This window comes from Diadema antillarum, unplaced genomic scaffold, assembly GCF_040938485.1.
Source record: "Diadema antillarum isolate AM-2024a unplaced genomic scaffold, OU_Dant_1.0 seq00001171_RagTag, whole genome shotgun sequence".
Classification (NCBI taxonomy): Eukaryota; Metazoa; Echinodermata; class Echinoidea; order Diadematoida; family Diadematidae; genus Diadema; species Diadema antillarum.
Window position 1 is genome coordinate 573,692 of NW_027271974.1, and position 15,259 is coordinate 588,950.

The following is a 15,259-nucleotide window of genomic DNA, read 5'->3' on the forward strand; positions in this document are numbered from 1 at the left end:
GTAGCCATTTCCTGGACCTGTGTAGTCCTCGGAAAGGTGAGAACCCATGTGTCATGGTGTAGTTTGTGAGATAAGGAACTCTGTGGTAAGATCATGCCACGCAGTTTTTTTTTTTTCTCTTCCTTTCTGTTGTCTTCCCCCCCCCCCCCCCCATGACGTGGTTTGAACAGCCCGCTCTAACTTCTTCTCGGAAATGGGAAAGAAGGAAAGCGCATTCCCTCTTTCGTAAATCCCTCTTGTCATTTGGAAGCAGAAGTTTTGCAGCAAAACGTTGGAAGGTTTTCATTTTTTTTCTCTCTCTCTCTCTTTTATATTATCAAATGTGGATTCTTGTGGACATCACATATAATTTTGTTTCTTTGTTCTTGGGTATTCTGTGTTACTGTTGGTGTGCTTCAGTATATTTTGGATCAACTGCCATATATCACTAGCCAGTGGAATTATGTCTCAAGTTGCGGTGGTTCCTTTCTGGCTGTGAGCTGGTCCCATATGTAGCTGCACCTGTATGGAAACGGACCCACTGGAAGCATTTGAACACAGGTGAGATAGGCCGACATATCACTTTTGAGATAGGCTTGATTATCACAGAGAAGACAAGAATCATTGTATCAGGAAGATATTTCTTTCTGTTGACTTTTTGAATATCTTGATATATTTTGGTTATATCATGCTCTATTTCTGTTAGTGAAACATTTGCTTCAAATTTTCTTTATTCATTTGCAGTGAGAAAAGACTATGGTGGAGGTAATAGGCAAAAGAAAGTAGAATATCATACATAGGCCTATATATTCATACATGTTTGTTTGTCTGTGTATGTATCATGTATGCTTGTATGACATTTATGTTTGTATGTCTGTGTGTTTTGTGTGTTTGCATGTGTGTATATACCCGCTAATGTAAAAGTATGTGTTTATCGTTGGATGGGATATGAACCAGACATCTCGTTGTCCAAAACAACAACAGCAAAGAAGAAACACAACAAATCTGTTTGTTAGTTACCTGGTGCTAGGCAGACTGTATCGAGATTATAATCTACTAAAAAATAAAGAGAAAAAAAATATTATTACCAAGTAATATGTAACCAAATATTCCTGTAGCATTCATGGACACTTGACCATGAATAGAGGGTCCAGACCGAAACAGACAGTGTTATTGTATTCAAAGTCTGTAGCTATTTCTGACCACTTGTGTGTATGTGTTTGCTTATTTACGTGTCTGTGTGTGTGTGTCTCAAGTGTGTATGTGTGTGACAATCATATGAGCGTTGTGGTCATTTCAGTAACCAACAAGTATTGTCTTGTATTTAAGCTCCACTGGTGCGTAGTGCCCCTGGCATTGCCAATTTAAAGAGGAAATCCAGTCCAAATATAAGTTAGTCTGATAAAAAAGAGTAAAATTTTATGAGTTAAACGATAAAAATTTGACTGAAATCACATGAAAAATAAGGAAGTCATGAAATTTTGAAGTTTTGATAATTTTCCTAAAACAGTTCTTGTACAATGGGTATGAATGTGCAAATGAGTGAGCTGACCATGTCATACCCTCACAATTTTCCATTGATTGTATACAAAAAGTGATGAAAATTCAATGTTTCTATCCTTGAAGTCTGAAACATGACGTTATTCCTAGTTGAATAACTTCAGAATAGTAAATCAGTCAGATATAGTATGTGGATTTGAGCCTCGGGCATAATTGTGTTTGAAGGAAAAACTGGACATTTCAAAATTTTATGTATAAACTATATGGCAAGTTGTGAGGGAATGACATGCTCACTTTGTCATTTGCATATTCATATTGACCGTTAAAGAACTGTTTCCCACAAAAATAGCGAAACTTCAAAATGTCATAACTTCCTTATTTTTCGTCTGATTTCGATCAAATTTATACCGTTGAACTCGAAATATCTTACTCTATCTCATCAGTCTAACTTATATTTTGACCGGATTTCCCCTTTAAGGAAGCACACATACCAAGAGAGCTATCTGAAAGTTCCTGTGATATTTGTGATATCACCATATTTTCTTGGGTCATATATATTGTAAGATTGAGTATGATAAAAGGCAGCACTGTGATTTCAGCAACTACATTATAGTTCAGATTGATAAATTTCTTGCATCAAGTTGTTTGTATTGCAAAATCTGATTGACAAATTGAGTATGTGTGTGCATTGTTTTTTTACATTTTTTTATCATGGCTACTTCTAAGACACTAATTAATTTGGTGCTTATTTACGTCGATGTGAGGCAATTTGGTGCTTATTTACGTCGATGTGAGGCAATTTGTCAGTCATTTGCAATACAGTATAGTTTGTGTATGTGTATCAAGTGATCCATGTATTATCATATGCTGCATACAAAGTACAATGAGTTTTGCTTGTCTACCAACTTTTTGTAATTTTTTCACTTGAACAATTGTCTCCATGCATCGACAGTAACAAGTGTGCTTGTATCCCAATTTTGATATTTTACCAATTTACAGTGTACTTTGAAAGAACTAAATAGTACCAGTCATTCCATTGATGCTTCTCTATAGGACATGTTTTGATTCACCTGATTGGGGGTGGGGGAGGGGGGCAGAGTCTCACCTTTCCACTACCGCCTTATCAATGACCTGGTTAACACCAAGGAGGTTCAAGAGAATGGAGTCACAACTGTCGTATTTCCTTTGAAGTCACGTTCGATGCCGCTACTCGAAAGTATTTGAAGCATGTAGCAAACTGGATCTGCCGCGCAGATAGGAAGACAATTGACTCATGTCTCAATGCATAATCATCAGCCACTTTCTAACGAAAACATGTTTTTGAGATGGTAATTACTTTTCGCCATCCCTACTTATAAAAGATAGGTGGTGTATGATGGTAAAGACACGGGGATGCGCGAATAGAAATTGCGCAAAAAATGATGAAATGAAAATGAAAATTACTCGATTGGCCGTGCCCAGCCACTAATCTGATATATCTATTGATATAGAATTATACTCGAAGATTATTCCATATCAGTTTTATGTGGAGGAATTAAGTGGAAAAGTGATAAAACCGGCTTTCCGGGAGGGTACAGTTTTAAACACTTTCACATGATACAGCTCTGATTTATACTTTTGCACATACTTCTTGAAGGGATTGACTTTTGTTTAATGAGCTTTATCATTAAGTGAGATTTCGTTTCATTTAGTAGATAAACAAGCAAAATATAGCCAACATTAAGTTAACGTTCAAAATGAATCTTCAGATTGCTCAGCAAGACGGCGGCATCAAACCCCGCCACCAAAGGCACTGATGTACCTGTGGAATTCTTTTGTACATCACTAGAAAAGTGACAACTGTTTGAATAATTACAGCCAGTTGGAACTCCATCTCATAAACCTCCTTGTTAACACCTACTGCAACACAACACAACATAGCTTTTAGATAGTCCTTAGGGAGGAATCAACCACCATTTATCAAAGGGTTAACCAAATGAATGTTTCTTCTGGTCAGCAAAGGTCTCATACTAGAATAAGGAAACTAAAGTGAGAAAGACACATTCGGGGAAGGGGGGCAGTTTCTATCTAAACCCCATGCATGTATGCAGAATATTAACCCAGAACACACAAGAACCCAGCAAACTACGTGTGGAGCATAGTGATGATGACCATAGTTAGGAGGTAAAGGGTTAATACCTAAGTCTGAAGATTATACCCATGCTGCTAGTCCGGAAGAAGAGAGGATATCCGGTAGCATAATCTCATTTCAGTTTGAATTGTATCAGGTGAAAAAAGTCTTTTTCTCTCCTGTCTCAGAATAGTCTGGATACTCTGACATTATTATCTGTGACATTTTCTTTTCTCCCTCTTCTCCAAGGATAGTTAATCTTCCAGCTCTGACAGTGATATATACGAGCCTCTCATTTTGTTGAATAGATAGTGAAAGGGCTTTGTCCAACTTTGTGCAGTTTGAAAATGACAATTTCTGACTCATCATGATTGCCATTGTTGACGTTCTCGACATGATCTCCTCCGTTTTTCTCCTCTATGTCTCCAGAGTGTGGTGGCACGGAAATGTTTTGCCATTTATCGATGATGACAATTTTGTTCCTTTCACAAAGTTGAGCATACCAGGTCCTTGGTATTTACAAAGCCTTTGTGGTGTGGCGCTGATATACCGTCCTCAGAGAATTAAGGTTTTTAGATGAAAGAAAAAGAAAGTGCCCATCATTTTAAATGTCTGATCGTATCCTTCAAGTATTTCCGCCCTTCTAATAAGCTCACTTCCTATCTTTCTCTACCAGTCTTTCCTTCCTCCCTTTCTTCATCCATTTTTTTTCCTTTCCAACTCTCACCTCTCACCCCCAACTCTAAGAAAACATATTCAGAGATTTAAAAAAAAAAAACTCACCTGTAAAAATCTACAGCTATTGTATGCCAACTTCCATTAAAGGGACTGCACAGTAGTGGCTGAGGTGGGAATTCATGTTATGAACATTCCTAAGTGAGATGATGAGAAACCTCGTATGAAATATGAAAGAGCTTGTAATTTTAAGAAGGATTCAACATTTATTTGATGAAAATTGGTTTTCAAATGGCTGAGATATCCAAAAAAGTGATAATGATAAAAGGCGACAGGCCATGCCTTTTTCTTTCACCTTGTTTTTGGATATCTCAGCCATTTCAAAACCAATTTTCATCAAATAAACTTTTGATACCTCTTAGAATTGCATGCTCTTTGACATCCCATAGAGTGGTCTCTGAATATCTCGCAAAATGTTAAAAGCTAAATCCTCACCTCGACCAGAACTGCACACACCCTTTAACAAGAGCCCAGTTTCAATTCCTATTGTCTTATATTCCATAATTTCGTTTTGCATACTTGTGAAAAAGCACATCTAGTTTACTTTCCTTCAAAGCTTTTTGTATATATGTGTATCATTTGTTTGTGTTGGAAAATATGGAAATCATTGTTTTGATTGAATAATTGGAAATGTATAACATCTTTTTTTAAAAACAAATTCAGGCTACTAAGTCACTGCAACTGGAGCTCTATCTGACATTGTCCAGTCTAATTTGCATATCGTCGCTTGGGCGACAAGACCTCGTATCTGAAATTTGGGTGAAGATGACTTTTTTGGATTAATGGTCAGATAATGAGATAAGTGATGTCCTGTCCAAATCCTAGCTGTTGTACCCCCAAAAATGAAGCCACCACAGCATGTCAAAGGAAACACTCTCCAATTTGATGTAGTGCCTTGGCTGCCATGTTTTGTTGCTCTCCTGAACATTTGACATTTTGCAGATACGAGGTCTTATGTGACTGTGGCCATAATCATTGGGTATAATAGGCCTGTACTTTCTTTCTTGAGTTACCATGAATTTATTCTTATCTTTGAAAGTGCAAGCTCACAACAGAACAAGTAGGCCTAGACTTTTGCTTGAAGACAATATCAGTAAACATTCGAACTTGTGTGAAGTGGACGCCATTACGCAAAATTGCAATGAGGTCTTCAGCCTGATGTATCTTTGCATTATGCAAGTGAGGTTGGCGGACTGTTGGTGGCTTTTTCTTTGTTTCTTGTTTGTTTTGGGCTTTTGTTTAAGATTAGAAAAAAAAACAATGAACAAGCTGTAAATTTTAGCAATTATGCAGAAGACAAAAAGTCTTTTTTTTTTTTCATTGTTAACCTCCAAAACATAACATCAATGCCAGGAGACAGACAGTAGAAAAATACCAATGCATGTAGACAGCTTATACCCCATTTGAACAGGATGCTTTATTCTCACAGGTTACTGCACACTAGAAGTGCCGTAGGTTTCCTGGACATAATTGTCTTGTATTTCTCAAAAACATACGTAACCTCTATTTCAACCCAAAATTTTAGACAGGTCCTTCTAGAAATTTCCCTTTATATGACTTTTGAGTAAATACAGAGTGATTTGTGGATTACATGCGGTTGTAGCATCCCACAGACCCCCTGTGGTTTCCCGCAGCAGTTGTAAAGATATATCAGTTTTCAATCCGGCATCAAATGCCATAGATGTGTATCGTGCGGTCAATTCAGTAAAAGTTTTCTTGAAGATGGTTTCCTTGTACAGCAGAATGCCACAAATGGGAGAGAATAATAAAAAGCATAGTGAAAATGCGACCAATTCTCTTTTTCTTCTGAACACACAGGTTATGATATCTCTTGCTCTGTCCAATCCGTCAACAACATGATAGACGTTGATTTCTCCTGATATACTGCGAGGAATTTCGCTCCCCCTCTTTTTGAGTCACACACGAAAACGCAGATAAATCCTTCCTTTCACGCGAAATGCTGGTAATATATCGTCTAGACAGGAAGCATTAAAAAATCTCTCTCTCTCTCACATTTTTTGCCTCACCATTTTGGTACAAGCAGGAGAGGGGAGACAATTCCATCCTATCACAAATTCCGACTGGAAGCGGGCAGCGGGGCACTTTTGGTTTCTGCCAAACCACCAGATTTCTGCCAACTCATTCCCCCTCTTCATCGCAGTTCTGTTCCGACATGTCTAGTTGCATTCCGACAGTCATATGAATTCTGTCGTTAATGTTACATGCACATGATTATTTTGTGTCATCCATAATGCTGCACATCAAGTCAACAATAATCATGACATTTGTTTAAAAGTGCTGCATGCACAGTTTACATGTGGATGACGTAAGATCATCGTACAAGATGATTATGATAGGAGTACAATATTTCCTAGTTGACTTTTTTTTTGTTATGTCTATTAGCCTGTTGAAGACACTCTGATTTTTCCCATAACACGCATTTCCCATTCACTGCAGCCAAAGAATACTTGTGAGTTTCAAGGGGTTAATGGGATAAGCAGAAAAAAAGGGGGGGGGGGGAGAATGAAAGATTGAAGGTAGAAAGAATTTACAATAAGTTACATGGTTATCTTGGCTCCAATTTGTACCCGATAGGTCAAAGTTTTGGTGTTTTTTTTCAGATTGTGACAGACAATTTTCTTTTTTTCAGATTGTGACAGAAAAATCTGAATATGTTTGGAGCAAAACAGAACCCTTCTCCATCCCCTTTAGCTTTATTTTTTTATTTTCCTTTTTTCTGCTTCTCGCTGTGTGTAAATTTACATTCGTGTGAAAGATGCCCGGTGAAGTAATGAAACTTTTTATTTGCACCACTGTCCATTCTGTCTGACTTTTTCTCTCTCTCTATCTGTCTTTTTGTCTGTCTCTGTCTCTCTCTCTCTCTCTCTCTCTTTCTGTCTCTCTTTCTGTCTCATTTTGGCTCACAATATTTTTTGTCTTCATGCTGGAGTTTGGCAGAAAACCTCAAATGATTGATGGTGTGTATATTTCATCAAAATATTCGTGCAAGATATGTGAGTTTTCATCTGTGGAATGCTGGGACTGCTTTTTTTTTTCATTTCTTTTCATCCTCAGTCTAGTCTTCCTCACAGACTTCTGACAAAAGAAATAGCTTTGAATTTGGGGAAAGTTTAGTTGATATGAGAAAGATTACATTTAAGAATTTATATGACAGGTGAAATCAAACGTGCAATATTGTAATGAGAGATTTACACCTTTGTAGTAATAGCAATCACAGGTGAATTTCTGTTTCGGATGTGAGAAGAGATGTCTAACAAGATTTTCAAATCAGTAGAGTTGAAAAAAACCGCCATCGAAAGGTAATTAGAAATAAAAAAGACAAATTTCATGTAAGTAACAGGGGAAAGGGATGTGAAATTGATGGTTTAGTCTGAAGCGTATCTGTGCTGTGGCGTAGGCCAAGCGTGAGAGAAAGGAGAAGAGCTGGACAAAAGGGGAAGAGGTCGCAGAAAGCTGGACAGAGGAATTTCCAGACAGGAGGGACGGGTGAAAGGATGGGCTGGGGCAGTCACAGCATTGACCCAATTCTCCTCACCTACAGACAGTCTGGTCGGTCATTCAATATGAAATATCCCATCACCATGGCAACGGCATAGTTGCGAGATACAGAGAGAGGGGGGAAGAAGGGAGGGAAAGAGATGCCTGTTACATACAGTATTACCATCCCCCCTCCTCCCTCATTCTCCTATGGGTTTCCGTGGGCCACGCCCGTGAGTTGCACCCATTCATGGCGATGTGGACATGTGTGGTTTGCACATTTATACAAATGCACTCTGCTAGCCTCAGTCCAAGGGTGAGTTTTTGGTGTGCTGAGCTCGCATTCAATTTAACTCTCGATGTGTCACACTTGTGTATTCACCACAGCATTACTCAACCCCATTGCTCGAACACAATAGGACCTACGGCAATGGACGGAGACCAACAGAGGGCGGTAGATTGTTAGGGCAGCGTGCCATGCTAATCAGGCACTTATTCCAACAGAGGAATTGACAGATACGTGAGGAAAGATACACCACTGTGCCAAGTGGCCAGAAACTCATTAAGGCAACCTGATTATTCTCCTTTCCATTCTCCATCTACATTTTTTTCTCCTTTTCCTTCTCTTCTTCGATGGGTATGCAAATGAATTTTCCTGCCGCCGTTGATGATATTCCAGTGACTGCCTTGTGACAAAGGGTTGCTTAGCAACAATGGTAGAGCTGGCGGACGTTCTTGCCGTGTTGAGCCGTCAGACGAGTGACCCAAATTTAGCCTCCATTCTCCGGATTTCGGAGCAGGTGGGGGAATAGAATTTGCATTCATGTATGGCCCAGTTCCAGTTGCGTTGAATATAAATGTTTGTCATTGACTTCCACAACAACAGCTGACATATTTCATGATATAATTTAATATCCTCTTCTTATTTTTTCTTCTTTTTTTTGACCCTCCATCCAGCTGGTCTATATTTTGTTGTTTCTTAAATCTCAATATGCATACTTGGAATCTAGGTAGATCAATTTCATGTTTGTTATCAGGTAGAACTGAATATCTTTACCCTTATTGCTCATGCATGTCTCAAGAATTCTGTTCTCTGTCATATTATCGAATAGCACACTCAAGCAAAGGAACTGACTTTTACTTTCAAGCATTGCTTTCAGTCAGTTCCATCATATTTCACCGACACTCGTATTCAGTATGGACCTAACTTTGGTCTTGTCATTTGTTGAAATATAGCCTTTTTTTCTGTAGGGCCTATCTACTCATACATAATTATATCAACCTTTGTAATTAGTTTTTTTTTTTTTTATTGTACTTTGATGGCCTTGTTATTGTTTTGTCCAGTCATATTTTGTATGTTACTATTGTGCAGTGTGAGAAATTCAATTCAAATTCCATGAGATCCAAATTCAAACTCACATTCAGTTCAGTTTTATTCAAATCCAAGTTTCTTCTGGCAAATGCAGAAGAATATCAGTGGTGTTTCAGGCCAAGCTAATTTAAAGGACAAGTTCACCTTCATAGACATGTGGGTTGAGTGAATGCAGCAATATTAGTAGAGCACATCACTGAGAGTTTGAGGAAAATTGGACAATCTATTCAAAAGTTATGAATTTTTGAAGTTTCTGCTCAGTCACGGCTGGATGAGAAGACTACTATAGCTTGTGATGTCACATGAGTACAACGATATAAAGAAAGTATAAAGAAAATTCAACATATGTTCATTTTTCTCACATAACAAAAGCACACTTGACTTCTCTCTTTCAGAAGGCAAGGGGAATAATATTTCCCTTAACATATGTCAGTAACAAGTCGAAGAAATGCGCACTTTATTAAAAAAACAAAGTTTTGTGAAATTCTCTTTTTATTTTCCTTATACCGTGGTACGCATGTGACATCATACACTGTAGTAGTCTCCTCATTCAGCAGTGATTGTGCAGATGCTTTAAAAAGTCATAACTTCTGAACGGATTGTCGGATTTTCCCTAAACTTTCACTGATGTGTTCTTCTAATATTGTTGCATTCACTCAATCCATATGTATATGAAGGTGGACTTGTCCTTTAACAAGTTCTTTACCATTTAAACCACTGGCTGTTGGAATCTGCAAGCTCCTTCACAAAGTCTGTGGGGATTTCAGAATCTGGCAAGAAAAGGGTTAATTATCACAGGCCTACATTGCATTGGCCGGTCTACTGTAGCCAAATTCTCACCAACTTGAACTTGATTTTCCATGCAGCAAGTGTGTTGGGCTGACCCAGTCTTATAGTCAGTTGGTCACTTGATTTGGTAGTTGAAATAACAGATTGACTAACATTAAAAGGAGAATTGCAAACCAATAAAAAGCTAGTCTGAAGAAAAGAGTAAAATTTTCGTGAGCATGAGCATTAAATTTTGTGTAGAATAAAGATTAGATAAAAGTTAGGTAAGTCATGAAATTCAGAGGTTTTGCTAATTTTTGCAAACACCTTTTTTACTAACACTGGATATATGTAGGCCTACACAAAGGGAGTTGATGGTGTCATCAACTCCATTTTTCATTGATCAAGTAAAAAAAAAAGACAATTCAGTGTTCCGTATTAAAAGGGTAAAACACGGTGTTATTCTTTGCTGAATAACTTAAAAATAATCAGTCAGATAAATGGGATTTGAGACTGGGGCATAATTCTGTTTTTTTTTAAAAAATTAAAGGATTGTTGTGAAGCTGTGGTATCACCACGCCACTCATTTGGTTATTCATTTTGACTGCTCGAGAATGGTCATTAGAAAATTAGAGAAAAACTTTACAATGACATAACTTCAGAGATTTAGGGAGTGGCTTTGATGTTATACGTACTCACCAAGATATTTGCTAGTCATGCAGCCTGGACTGGAGGCTAACATACTGCCGTGAAGGGCAGAATATATTCTGGGAGTGGGAGACTTGTCCTTGGTCTTGTGGGGTGAATGGTCCAAGGCTTTTGGTCCTCTCCAAATATATATCCAGGAGTTTGCTGCTTACCAAGGGCTGTAAATATTTGTTATTCCACTTCCTCCTCAAACCCCTCTCCACCACCCCATTCCCCATGTCCCCCACCCCCCCCCCCCCAAAAGGAAATAGTCATGTGATCTTATCACATGTCTTTGCCATTGTGTATAGGCAGGACAGCAGAAGAGATTTGTCAATGCAGAGGTGGGGCTAAGCATCGCCCCTCCCATGCCCCTTTCCTTCTCTTCGTTCAGATGAAGAGGAGACTAAAAGATGCCTTTATGGGAGTTGCAAGTCATTTCGTGCATCCACATTGCAGAAAATCCAAATGCACCTCTGATTCAGGTTCTGCTGATCATTTCCGAGAGCACCGGAGCATTGAAACAGAGAGATAGACACACAGATAGACATACAAACAGACTGACACTCTGACAGGCATGCAGGCTGCTGGTGATGATAAAGAGAATAAAGCACTGTATTCTAAAGTGTCAAAAGAAAAGTTAGCTCTAATGAAGGAACAATATTTCTTCAAATGTATTGGAGACTTTTTAATCCGGTGTGCTAACCTGCCATGCAGCACCAAAAACCTACACAGATCCAAGCTTCCTTGTGTGTGTGTGTGTTTGTGTGTGTGTGTGGGGGGGGGGGGGGTGGGAGGATAACCATTAACCAGTTTTTAAGGTAATCGTTTTGAAACACATGTTATAACTCCAGCCTGAAAGACATGAGTTGAAGAGTTCAAAGTTTTGCTCCGGCTTTCAAGTGATAAGGAGTAATGACCTCCAAACCATGTGACGCAACTTGTTCCAGCCCAGTCAGTTATCACTGCTGGTTATCACTGCTATGGTGACTAATGTCTGCTAGTAAAACCAAACTGCTCTCATGGCCATTGAATGAGTGTTTCACAGGAGCTTGTCACAGCATTACAACATGTTGATGTAAACAGAAAAAAAAAGAGAATGGCAAACGTTGGGATTCCCTTCTTCTTTTGGCTGGGAATAAAAAAAGGAAAGAAATGGGTCTGAGGACCTATTACCATGGCAGAAATATTCTTGAATGCAGTCACAGAACAACTGTGAAAGAGGATCATTCTTGCTTTCTTTCACATGCAATTACTGAATTTGACTTTTGTTAGTCAAAAAGCAACAGGTACTTCCACTATTGCCAGTGGCAGTGTAGGAACATCCTGTCCCCTACTATTTGACAATGCCTTTTTGGTTTCATTAATGGTGCATCCAAGTCATGAAAGCAGTGTTCCGCTACTCTCATCTACAATATTAGAGCATGATTTTTAGCCACTGAATGTTCCCAAGTGATCATATCCCAAACACTCATGTGTAATTGGAGATTTACATGTAGATAGATGGATAGATAGATTGATTGATTGATTGATTAAAAGATGAACAGATAGATAGATTGATAGATGGATAGATAAATGCAATTATATAGATGTATCGATCTATAGATGGATAGATGGATGGATTAAAAGATAGATGAATATATAGATAGATGAATAGATAGGTAGATAGATAGATAGATAGATAGATAGATGAATAGATAGATAAATGAATAGATACATGTAGATAGATAGATAGATAGATAGATAGATAGATAGATAGATAGATAGACAGACTTAGGCCTATAGATAGATAGATAGATAGATAGATAAATAGATAGATAGACAGGCAGACTTAGGCCTATAGATAGATAGATAGACAAAGAGGTAGATAGATAAATAGAAAGAAAGAGAAGGAGAGAAGAAGCTTTTAAGCCAGTAACTATTAGTTTGAACTGGACATAACACTTTTGAAAGGTCAAGTCTATTCAAAGACCACACAGGGAAGAGACAAATCTTATGAAGGGAAAAAAAAAATTGTGATGATAATTGTGATTATGTCACCTCAGGATGTTTATTCCAAATAGTTTTGTTTTTCTTGTTTGGAGGCAAATTTTCTCTTCTCCAGCCACCCCAAAACAAAGGATAGAATAAGATATGTATATCTCTATGAAAAGAAAGAATCTCTTGGTAGCTGGTAGCAGTATTTTTGTATGAAACCTGACAGGGTGTTAGTGCTTTCCTAGATGGAATGATTGTGAAGATGATAGCATGGGGTGCAATGGACACAGGTGTGCTTCTACTCAATGGGCTAAAGCTATTAACATTATGCCATTGTTTTGATTTTGCTTCGCTTTGTTTCTGTTTTTGTTGAGGATCAGACCCCGGGTGCCTGAATGTATATCATGATGGCTTAGTTTAGGGACCCAGGCATCGCGCCGGGATCAGGGTAAACTGTCTCTCCGTCGTCTCATGTGTGTGGTCATGTGATGCGCTGCTTGGCGGGCCGCCAGGATCTAAACTATGATACCCGAGATAGGATAGCCGGTGTTTGCCAAGTTTAAAGGGGATGGCACAGTTTGGTTTAGATGGCTGCAAGTTTCCAACTTTTGTGTGTGTGTCTGTTTGTGAGATATGAAACCTCTTATGAAATATGACAGAACATGGAATTCTTAGATAAATTCACAGTTTATTTGATTAAAATTGGTCCTGAAATGGCTGAGATATCCCCACAAAAAAGGGATCCTAATATTATGTGACAGGCCTTGACTTTTATTTGGATCTCTTTGTCTTTCATACCTCATGTTTGGATATGTCAATGATTTTAAAACTGATTTTCATCTAATAAACTTTAGAGGGATGCTCTTTAACATTTCGTTAAATGGCTTCTGAATATCTCGCAAGATGTTAAAAGCTGAATCCTCACTCAACCAATACTATGCCATTGCTTGAAAGGGCAAAACGGTCTGTGGCCGGCAAAACAACACCTGAAGGGAAAGAAGAATTTCCTTTTATAGTTATGATTAACCCCTTCACTATGGGATACTGGTATCTTCTGATCATAGATTTTACACTATCAGGAATAAATTTCAAGAGTCAGTGTGTTGCAGGGGAACCTGTTACTTGTTTTAAGTGTGGTTGTTTCTGTCCAGTCTTTGCCAAGCTTATAACTCATCAAATCCTATAGAAACCGCTTTTTTTAGTGTGAGTGCATGTGTGTGTGTGTGTATGTGTGTGTGTGTGTGTGTGTGTGTGTGTGTGTGTGTGTGTGTGTGTGTGTGTGTGTGTATGTATATGTGTGTGTGTATGATTTGCTGCTGTATAATCTGTTAACACTGTATAGTATGCCAGGGATTTTAGACAACATGTGCATTGCTATGGGTCTTCTATACTAATCAACACTCAAAGCACACAGAGCATTATTACTATTTTTTTTCCTATTCATTGATAGTTTTTCATATGGTAAAAAGTATAAAATCCTCTTTCCTTTGAGCTCTTTACTGCTCATATATAATGGTTTATTTTAGTTGTAGGATTTTCAAAAACCGATTTAAAGGGATGGTACAGTATTGGTGGAGATGAGAATTGGGCTTTTGACTTTTTGCGAGATATCAAGAAAACACTTATGATATAGTACAGAGCATACCATTTTAAGAGGAATTCAAAGTTTATTTGATGAAAATCGGGTTTGGAATGACTGAAACATCCAAAAACAAAGTAAAACAAAGCAAATGTAATAAAGTGTGGGTCCCACACTTTATCAGAATCGCTCTTTTTTTTATATCTCAACCATTTCAAAACCAATTTTCATCAAATTAATGTTGAATTCCTCATAGAATCACTTGCTCTTTCATATTGCATTAGAGGTTTCTCATTATCTCATCCAAAAATGTTAGAAACCTTAAATGAGGTCTCAACCAAAACTATATGATCCCTTTAATGCTAAATGTATTGAACTGATATTGACTTCACGTTTTAAAAGGTTGCATTTCATATTCATCATGTCAATAATTGAACAGTTTGATCACAAGACAAGTTAAGTCTATTCATGGTAGTTTGAGATATTATAGCTGCTAAAAACAAAGGAAACAAGAAAATATGCAATTTTTTAAATCACAACTTAAAGAATATTCCTTTTTATGTAAACAAGTGAGGTATCCCTGGAGTTTATTTTTGCCTTATCTGTTGATAGATTTAATACTTTAAATTATTTAAAAGTTCCACTAAACCTGTTTGTGATAAAACTTTTTAATCATATCAATAGTTTTTTCTTCCACATTTCTATTCATTTAATGACTGTAGCCAGTTCCATTTCATCTTTTTCTAAAAGATGATATGCTGTAAAATTCAGAGGTGTCAATTTGATGTTGACATAAAAGAGAAATCCTGCAGTAAAATTACAAGATTTAAAGGGTTATGCATTGTTTGTTTTTTTATTTCACCTTCTTCACTTCTCAATTCATGTAATTCGTTTATAAGCTATCAGTGTCACTTTTATTAGTGCTTTGATTTACTAAAAGCTATTGTTTTTCACTGTCCGCTAAATGAACAATATCATGTCTCAAACTAAATTACCATGGTGAAGGAGGCATATGAAGGAATAAAAATGTTGTAGCCTTCACATAATTATGTCC

At 37.6% G+C, this 15,259-nt stretch overlaps 1 protein-coding gene across 1 annotated transcript in view; it reads left to right on the forward strand.

Annotated features, from left to right (window-relative positions):
• Window positions 1-344: 344 nt before the first annotated feature.
• Window positions 345-15,259, forward strand: part of LOC139744409 (ecdysone-induced protein 78C-like) — a 41,048-nt gene continuing 26,133 nt past the window's right edge. Inside the window, 1 exon segment of the mRNA XM_071654849.1 lies at window positions 345-540. The gene's annotated coding sequence lies outside the window, so the exon portion shown is untranslated.